This window comes from Bombyx mandarina, chromosome 17 (genome assembly GCF_030267445.1).
Source record: "Bombyx mandarina strain Sakado chromosome 17, ASM3026744v2".
Taxonomy (NCBI): domain Eukaryota; kingdom Metazoa; phylum Arthropoda; class Insecta; order Lepidoptera; family Bombycidae; genus Bombyx; species Bombyx mandarina.
This window is the reverse complement of record NC_143223.1, coordinates 399,834-408,424: the sequence shown is the minus strand read 5'-3', so window position 1 is coordinate 408,424 and position 8,591 is coordinate 399,834. Positions and strand designations below refer to the sequence as shown.

Genomic DNA, 8,591 nt, shown 5'->3' with positions numbered 1-8,591 from the left:
GATTTATGTGTATAAGTACAAGACTATGGTTTCAGCATAATACGTAATAATAATAATTTCATCATCATCATCATCAACTGCCCACAGTCATCCACTGCTGGACATAGGCCTCTCCCAATCCACACCACTGAGCCCTGTGTACCGCTCTCCTCATTCACTTCTTGCCGGCCACCGTTCGGAGGTCATCACACCACCTGGCCAGGGAGCGTCCCACGTTACGTCTTCCGCTGCGCGGTCTTCACTCGAGATTAATAATAATTTATTAATCATATACTCAATTCCCTTAACGCTGATCATTAATGTTAAAAACTCGAAAATCCCATGTAGACAAGTGGTGGAAAGTTTTGTAGAGACGCTTAGTTCTTCCAGAAATGATGTAATTTGTGAATGCGATTGATTGATGACAGTGTAAATAGAGCCCGCGTAAAATATTCATGAGCCATACAACAAAGCTCATATTTAAACCAGTGCCGTCACTCTGTGAGTGCGACTGTTTTCCGGGCGACCTCAGCGCAGGTTTTCCACCATCCACATTTCAGTCATCGTTTGAGAGTCGGAGGGCGCACACGCGGCGATCATCTCTCAACTCTCGGAACGTAACACTTTATTTTAGTTCAAATAAAATATAATGTTGTATTCATATTTTAAAGTTGTTTGATTGGTTTCGTGTAGAGTCAGTCAGTTTTTGTTGTTTTCGTGAGTGTTGTGTTTTGTTGACAGTAAGTTTAGTCGTAAACTTTTTTATTCGTGTTTAAGCACTTGACCCGCGTTTACAGCTGACATCTTTACACCGGGATGTAAATGTGAGTAATTAATGATTTTTAAGGCTATTTTATGAGCGTCTGGACTTAATGAAACGTATTCATTTAGAGAGGACATTGATACATTTTCAGGACTACCGTAGGAAATTCTATACGTATTTTGATAAGCTTCATCGTTGTACAAAGAAGGAATTGCCTACTGTTTTTCAAAATGTTGGGCACAGAGAAGGGATGCTCATTATAATTAAATCTAAATAAAATAAAGCAAAAATAAAATCAAGTGTGCAATGCTTCCTCGAACTACTTCTACTACTGTTTTTCTTCAAATGGCATAATCCCTATTTTAAGTAGTGATGGTGAACATATTTTAAATGCACGAGGAACTATCTCCTACTTATCAGCTGCTTGCATTTGAGTACATACCAAAAAATACCTATAGAGTTGTAGATAAACCTGATCTCACAGGTAGCCCGGTTCCAAAGGAATCCGCCATATCCTTTTTACCAGCCTACCTGCAGTCGTGCCCACCTGCAAGTCGTCGTGGCCTAAAAGATAAGACATCTGGTGCATTAATTCGTATGTAGCGATGCAACGGTGTTCGAGTCCCGCCGGCAGGTATCAACTTTTCCAATGAAATACGTACTTATCAAATGTTCACGATTGCCTTCCACGGTGAAGGAATAACTACGTGTAATAAAAATCAAACGCGCAAAATTTTATTTCATTTATTAAATCTACTTTAATTACTGCTGGTAGGACGTTTAGTGAGTTCTTACGGGTGGGTAGCACCACCATGCCTATTTTTGCCGTAAAACAGTAATGCGTTGCGGTCTGAAGGGCGGGGCAGCCGTTCTACTGTAAAAACTGAGACTTAGAACTCATGTTTCAAGGTGGGTGGTGGCATTTACATTGTGGATGCTCCAGTAACCATTTAATACCAGGTGCGATGTGAGCTCATCCAAATAAAGCAATAAAATTTTAATAAATAAAAAGTCGTCAGAGTAAAGTTAGTTCAAACTGTGTGGAACTGCTTTGTGCATAGAAACCTTCATATTGCTGAGGTCCTTAGATGACCAATGCCACGATTGGCAAGGGTAGACAGCATCATCTTACCGCGAAGAAGTTATGCGTTCGAAGGCTCTAATGTGGACAGATCTCGATACTCTCATATAGAATTTAACAAGTAATACTTGGAGTTGAGTACTTGAGTACGGCGCACTTGTACCAGTAATAATTGGAGCCCATAGGCGTCTCAAGAGGAATGCTATCACGAAACTTGAGACATTCAAGTCTATTTTGTATTGTATTGTATAAAGGCTGCATCATCCTTCCACCGGAGCACATGGATGAACGCGGCAGACGGTCGTACCTGACGTGTGGGCTTACCATCCGCACTTTTTTATTTCGGGCAGGGAGTCAAACCTCATAAGAGGTGTCCACGCCTGAGGTGCCCGCAGGGTATGTGGGACTTGACGGTCTGTAGATGTTAGGAGCAGACCATGGGCTCAAAGATGTGTTAAAGCTCAACTTCCACTGTTTTAAGGCTCCACCCCACTCCCTCCTAAGCCACTCTCCTTGCACTCTATCATCCGGCGTCCAATCTCCGTCTGGGTTCGGGAGCCGGGCAGAGTAGTAGAGGTGTTCCCGTGATTAACACTACAACCAGACTCGCGGCGTCACCCTGAGGACGTCCGACAAGTCGTCGAGGCGATTGTCGACGAATAGCGTCACGGTCCCCGCGGCCCCTACGATAGTCCGTCAGGCCGCCCGGGCGATGTCGCTGGTGTTTCGGGATACCATGCTGGGTCAGAACCAGTCACTTTCCACACTAGCAAAAATTAATAATGACATAAGGAATAATTTTGAAAAGTCTGCGGGTTTGTTTTCATTACATTTCATTACATTTTATTATTTTTCGGTAGTAGATCGCAAACACGGCGCGTAAGGCAAGGCACGTATTTCTATTACACAAGTCGATACCTGCCTGCGGGATATTAATTTCAGCACCGCTGTATCTCTCGATCCACCGGGCGACACACTCGACACTCTCTCCTATGTATTTCTATTCTTGCTAAGATGACTTCAATAATCATAATTGATGCGTGCAATGTTTGCATGCGAACGTAAAGTACGTTCTCAGAGCTTGGGGTCACATAATAGAGTATATTTAATACGCTTTTATTAGCTTCATATCTATGAAACGGAACCTTTGATCATGATTTTTTATTATCTTATTTAAGGATATAACGTAATCTTTGAACATGATTTTAACCCCCCTCAAAAGGTATCGATCGGATTAACTCGAAATTTGTAAGTATCCTACGATACTTTTTTTTATTGCCCTTGTAGGCAGACGAGCATACGGCCCACCAGTGTGTCGTTGTTGTCACCCATGCACTTCAGCAATCCCAGGGGCACAGTCAAGCCGCAGGGAAACAGGGATACAGGAAAAAAGTCTACTTTTGCAAATATTATTAAGTGGTCATTCAAATTAACAAAATAAATTGGCAATTCAACCGCCGTCTTTCTCGACTCTCCAGGAAATTTTATTGCATTCTTTCATTCACCGCACGGGCTGGTACTCGATACCACGGTCCTCACAATTTCCGCTGCTCATCAGATATTACTTGCGGTTCGCAAATAGCCTTTGTGAAGTAGAATGGAAACTTGTGAATATCTGCAGGTAAGTTTGTAGTTAGCCCAAGTGACTAGGCTGGACGAACGGACGTTTGTCAGTTTTATTTTAATAAATACGATTTCTACTATATAAATATTTTATACTAATATTTTCACTTGTTTTGGAATGAGCTCCCCTCCACGGTGCTTCCCGAGCGCTATGACATGTCTTTGTTCAAACGAGGCTTGTGGAAAGTACTTAACGGTAGGTAGCGGCTTGGGTCTGCCCCTGGCATGGCTGACGTCCGTGGGTGACGGTAACCACTCACCATCAGGTGGCCCGTATGCTCATCTGCCTGCAAGAGCAATAAAAAAAAAACAAAAAAAACTTGCACAATTATGTTAATTACGGTTTATGGGGCACACTAGTGAACCCGCCCTAGTAACTAATTACCGCCGATTGTTATATGCGTCGTGAGCTGCCCATACGTTACAGTAAAATTGATTGGATTGAACTCCGTGGTCATTTCTCAAAGTGGATGGCAGCTTTCACATCGCACGTCCTCGCTTACGAATGATATAAACACGACATCTAAATTCACAGCTCACCGTTACGTAACAAAGTGGAGTTTTAGAGATCAGTTCCAATATAAGTGTATACAGATATTTCTATCCAACCCCGGCTTCATTTCTGAATACATCAAACGGAAGTCTTGAAAAAGAAAAAAAAACGTAGCCGATGACACGGAAAAATAAATCGTGTTTCGTTTCCGATATCAACGCTTTTCGCGTTCGAAGCCATTTTTTTTTGTCTTTGGGACATTTTGACCTAATATCCAACATGATGATAAGGTGTACTATCGACAAACGGTTTTTGGGTGTAGATGAGATGATGAGCTCGCCTCCTGCACCGTTAAACTGGTGCTGAACGGTTACCAGAATCCGTAGACGCCTCAAAGGTATTGGATTATGTCAAAAAGGATACGCGAGGAAAGGGTCCGTATGTCGAAGCTGAAAGTGCCAAAGAGTCGGATAACAGCAAGAAAAAGAAGGCAGCATCTTGAAAGCAAAAATGAAAGTACCAATTGCTTTGATAAATCTTCACATTGCACTGGAGTATTTAATAGTAAGACAACGGGCGTCGGCGTGCTTGGGCTCACAAAACACCATACCAGTTAATTATTCTCTAAACTTAACTTATATACATTTTATCACGGCTGCCCCACCCAGCACTCATACGAAACAATTGAGATATATGTAGATGGGTGAAAACATTCACTTAACATGAGCTGAGCCGTGAGCTTGTTTACCCAACAATGCAATAAAGATGTCGCTTTGAGTCTGTGAAGTATGTTAGTGCACGCCATAAGTAATTGCCTATCAAAAAAAAGGATAACATAAATCTAATTAATAGAACTCCAACATTTTGTGAGCCCGCAAGGAGCACTGTTGAATGTTCCTGTCGCGAAGAGATCGAGTACTGATGATATTCCTTATTCCAATTCTGGACCTCATGTTTCAAAGTACGTGGACGGTATATCGTTTTTTTTATTGCCTCATGGTAAGTGGTTACCGTCGCTCATGGATGTCAGCAATGCCAGGGGCAGAGCCAAACCACTGCCTACCGCTTAATACTCTCCACAAGCCTCGTTTGAAGAAGGACATGTCATAGCGCTCGGGAAACACCGTGGAGTGGAGCTCATTCCATAGCCGGATGGTGCGTGGCAAAAAAGATTTCTGGCAACGCACTGTGGATGAACGCAGTGGCTCCAGGTAGAATGGATGAACTCTACTCCGGTGGCGGGCGGTGCGATAGTAAAAACGTGAAGATGGCATCATCTCAAACAGTTCCTCGTTGTGTTATTATTAAACAATTGAATTTGTATTTCTAGTAATGATAGCAAAATAAACTGTGAGCAAAGCCTGGATTTCAAACTTAATTGACCAGAGGCTTAACTGAGCAAAATCTTTTTTGTATTTGCATATGCAATTTGAATATTAAATTTAATGTTGCATTAATTCTGAGTAAAATGACGTTCTTGACAAGGTTCCAGTGATGAACATATCAGAAGATGGCTTCTTGTATACAAATAATAATATTCTCTGTCAAGAGCGGCATGTGTAAATGTCTCCGAGTTCAAAGGCTACGGAATCGTGTTGAGAGTGGATTATATTACAGAGCTGATACATTGACTGAGTTCAAACCTTTATTGATATTACTGGTGGTAGGACCTCTTGTGAGTCCGCATTCTGCCTATTTCTGCCGTGAAGCAGTAATGCGTTGCGGCTTGAAGGATGGTGCAGCAGTTGTAACTATACTTGAGACCTTAGAACTTATATTTCAAGGTGGGTGGCGCATTTTGGTTGTAGATGTCTATGGGCTCCAGTAACTACTTAACACCAGTTGGGCTGTGAGCTCGTCCACCCATCTGCTTAAATAAAGAAAAACACGAACACTGTGTTTTTCTCACTTTTCATTTAATAAATATTTGTAATTTTTCCCAAAAGACCGGTGAGACTGACGCAATTCGCACGTTTAGAGATAAGCTTAAAAGCGTATAAACAGCAATCTTCGAAGTAAATGCGTGTTATCTTTTCATTCTTAATGTATATTGAGTGGCGGCGACAGCGCTCGGACCATTCATTTTATTGTCTTGCGTCCATTGAAGTGCTGCTTATCTTTGCATATTCATATTTTTATTGGATCTTATTTCGTCATTGTCATTTGTTGTTTGGTCATATAATTCGTGTTTTTACAGGGACGCAGCGTTTGATGCAACGTGTTTAGCGACTTTTATTGTGTTTGGTCAGACTAGCAATATTATCAACTCCGGTAGACAAGCTAACTTGAACGTTATTGAACTTCTTTCATTAAGCCGAAGTTTCAAATGAAGATTCCATCTAATTCTCAATTGCACTGGAATACCTTCTGGTCGTGCTCTTCAAGTCAGAACGTATGATTTCGTTCCGTCAGAAAAAGGCAGAGCAGTGAACCATTGTAAGCGTTTTACCCAGTAGAGGGCTCTTGAGTCCGTCCTTCGCAATAAATAATACCCGGCATAAGTCCTTAAGGGGTCTCGGGAAACGACCTATGAATATATTTTGTTTCTTTTTTATTATTATGTGAGGCAGGCAAAAACTTTTTCTAAATGTTATTATTAATTCATATTTGGAAAATTAAGTATGATATTTACTCGACTTGGACAATGGAGGTGTTTGATTGTAATAGTTTATTTGTTCACTCATGGCAAAGACTTCGGACATTCCGCATTCTCGTGACTTCTAATTTTCCTCCAAAAAACAATTTTTTTTATTGCCTATGTCGGTGGACGAGCTCACACCAGGGTTTAAGTGGTTACCGGAGCCCATAGACATCTACAACGTTAATGCCGCCACCCACCTTGAGATATGAGTTCTAAGGTCTCAGTTACAACGGCTGCCCCACCCTTCAAACCGAAACGCTTTACTGCTTCACGCCAGAAATAAGCAGAGTGGTGGTACCTATCCATGCGGACTCAAAGAGGTCCTACCACCAGTAAACTTGAGGCAAGTTGCATGAAAAATTAATGGATGTAGACCAAGGTTCATTGTGAATAATATAAAATACACAAATTCGTTAATTTCAATTATAAACGTGCGTAAGTAAAGTACCATAACATTATTAATGTGCATATTATTCGTCTATCAATATTTTCGTAGCGCTTATAGCGTGTCCTGCAATAACAATGGGATGAATAGCATATTGTTATACAAGTGTACGCCGCGTTCACGACTCACTTCCCGTTCTAAATTGCCATTAATTACTATTGATTGTTTTGTTATGTTTAATCAAGTTGAAAGTTTTCCACGGTTGCTAATGGACAGCAACACAGCACGACAGGGAACGAGTGAGCCGTTGTCTAACGAGCGATACTTGTTTAGATTCAAGCGCTCGCCTTACTGCGTAAACTAATTAATCTAATATATTAATACAGTATAAAGGATACCTTTGTGTTCCAATAACAATATCTAGTTTAGATTGAATACTTTATTTTTATCTTCGACTGGTAACACTAGCTTAATTCATAACAGTATAATTTTGACAACATTCTTTAATTCCGCTAACGACATCATAGAAATTTTCACTACGTATTTTTTGTTATAATGCTATTGATAGATCTCACGGCCCACGCGGTGGTAAGTGGTCACTGGAGTTCACAGATAACTCAACGTAAATTCCACCACCTATTTAGAAACACGAGACGCGAAGTCTCATTTGTAATGCCTGACTGACCCTTCAAACCGAAACGCAATACTGCATCGCGGCAGAAATAGGCGGGGCGGTGGTACCTTACCGCACTATAAGCATTTATACAGGTTCTGAACAACATTTAGTCAACTGATAACGACACCCGCTCAATGAAAGAACCTACGTTTGCGTTGGTCGGACCAAATAAAAATGGTTTTCAGTTCTGTGGTTTGCAGTGTGTTACTAATGTTTGAGCTTTCAAATCTAACCTCCTGAATCCATTGAAAACAAATATGTGTGTTTGTGTGTCGCATATAATGCAGCCGAGACCACTCTACTGATTTTATTTATTTATTTATCGCCTGCTAGTCGGAGATGTTAGGGTTGAAAGTTCTTATTTAAAAAAAAAAATTATTGCTTAGATGGGTGGACGGAATCACAGTCCACCTGGTGTTAAGTGGTTACTGGAGCTCATAGACATCTATAACGTAAATGCACTACCCAACTTGAAATATAAATTCTAAAGTCTCAGTATAGTTACAACGGCTGCCCTACTCTTCGAACCGAAACGCAGTATTGCTTCACGGCAGAAATCGGTAGGGTGGTGGTACCTACCCGCGCGGACTCACAAGAGGTCCTACCACCAGACATTAACTATATTGAACGAACTGATAGTTCAATGATTGAGAATATAAAGTTATAGTTGCTCACAATATACACAAATGAGAGAGAAAGAAAGAAGTATTTCGTGAGCAGTTAGAGAGATATGGGCGCAAATATGTATGAGCTTTATATCAAGATCGAGCCTAGTCATTCTGTATTCATTCACGACACATCGCGAAAGCTCATCGGATTCCTGTTGTAAGCTCGTGTAGACATGCAATAAAAGCTTTCGATCCATTCCTAGTGACCTGGTTCGTCTCATCGGCATCTTAATGAAACATTCTAAAAACTTTCCTCCGGAATACGATATTGTTTGTGGAACA

General features: G+C 41.0%; 1 protein-coding gene across 1 annotated transcript in view; it reads left to right on the top strand.

Moving 5' to 3' along the window:
* The first annotated feature begins 496 nt into the window (after window positions 1-496).
* Window positions 497-8,591, top strand: part of AstA-R1 (allatostatin A receptor 1) — a 92,530-nt gene continuing 84,435 nt past the window's right edge. The window contains exon 1 of the mRNA XM_028176534.2: window positions 497-803. The gene's annotated coding sequence lies outside the window, so the exon portion shown is untranslated. The remainder of the gene's footprint in view (window positions 804-8,591) is intronic.